We start from the raw sequence: 1212 nt of genomic DNA, 5'->3' as shown, positions 1-1212 counted from the left end.
TCGTCAAAAAAAAAAAAAAAAACCCAGGTTTAAGGCAGGTTTGAACTAACTTCTTTGCTATGCCACAGCTATGCCATGGGTGTTATCCCCCACTAAATCCAAGGTCAAGATCTCTGTTGTGGTAGAGGCACAGGAAGCAGCAGCAATAGCACTTAAGGGTCTTAGGGAAACTTCTGTTGTTAGAGTGTGGACTCAGCCCATCATCTAATGGCTGCTGTTCCCCCCTCCTCTTCCCTCCCCCTCTTCTTTTTAAAGGACTGCTTTTCCAGGAGCAGCCACATAATGACCAACGTCTGGCCCAGTGTATATAGTTCCCCCCTCCACTCCCACTCTTTACATTTGGGGCAACCCAGACATCAGTCACAACTTCACTGTAAATACACAGGTAGGATTCTTTCTGTCTCAGGCCGATGCTGCAAGAGAAGCCACTGCCAAGTCTGCGAATCTGCAATGGATGGTCATGTGGAAATTCTCCTGTTTCCTGATCAAGAGGAATAAGCAGACCTATAGCACCGAACCCAGTAACTTAAAGGCCCACAACTTCTGCTACAAGGGGCTGATTCACCGCAAGACTATGGGCATGGAGCCGGTAGCCGACACCGAAAGTGTAGTGTAGTGGTCACCAAGCAGAGATCGGGCCAGCAGAAGTCTGCCACCTCCTACATGCGGACCATCATCAACAAGAATGCTGGCATAACGTTCAGCAGCATCAGACACAAGAACAAGTACCGCCCCAAGCTGCGTATGGCAGCCATTGCAGGGCCAGCGCCATCCTGTGCAGCCAAAAGCCTGTGACAGTGAAGAGGCAGACCCGCCCCCTGCCCTCAAAGCAAGAGTCAGCTGGCTCTCTCACCTCCCCCCCCACCCCCCGCCCCCAAAACAAAGACCAACCGGTCCCCCCCCCCCCCCCCCCCCCCCCCCCCCAAAAAAAAAAAAAAAAAAAAACCACCACAGGTAGGTCCTGCCCAAGATGTAAACCCAGGACCATTTTAAGGAGGGCCCTACTCCCAAACTCCAGCTCCCAAATTCCAAGGAATTATCAAACTGTCAACTAAGGTCAGCTTAATCTAGAACCAGACTTGGTAAGGCACAACAATGGAAGAAACACAGAGCAGCACAGCACAAAGCACAGCTCCCAGTAAGCAGCAGCTCAAACTATAAATGGGCCACAGAGCAGGTTAGCAATTCAGAACAAGATATATCCGTGAGGCT

At 50.8% G+C, this 1212-nt stretch overlaps 1 protein-coding gene and 1 pseudogene across 1 annotated transcript in view; one reads left to right on the top strand and one right to left on the bottom strand.

The window, feature by feature from the left end:
- Positions 1-1212, bottom strand: part of LOC108282072 (zinc finger protein 709-like) — a gene marked incomplete at its 5' end in the record, with an annotated part of 38233 nt that overhangs the window by 14927 nt on the left and 22094 nt on the right. The gene's annotated exons all lie outside the window — the stretch shown is intronic.
- The window catches only part of LOC108282007, a 6218-nt pseudogene continuing 5292 nt past the window's right edge, over positions 287-1212 (top strand).

This window comes from Cebus imitator, unplaced genomic scaffold, assembly GCF_001604975.1.
Source record: "Cebus imitator isolate Cc_AM_T3 unplaced genomic scaffold, Cebus_imitator-1.0 Scaffold234, whole genome shotgun sequence".
Taxonomy (NCBI): domain Eukaryota; kingdom Metazoa; phylum Chordata; class Mammalia; order Primates; family Cebidae; genus Cebus; species Cebus imitator.
Note: the sequence above shows the minus strand (reverse complement) of the source record. Positions and strands in the feature narration are given on the sequence as shown.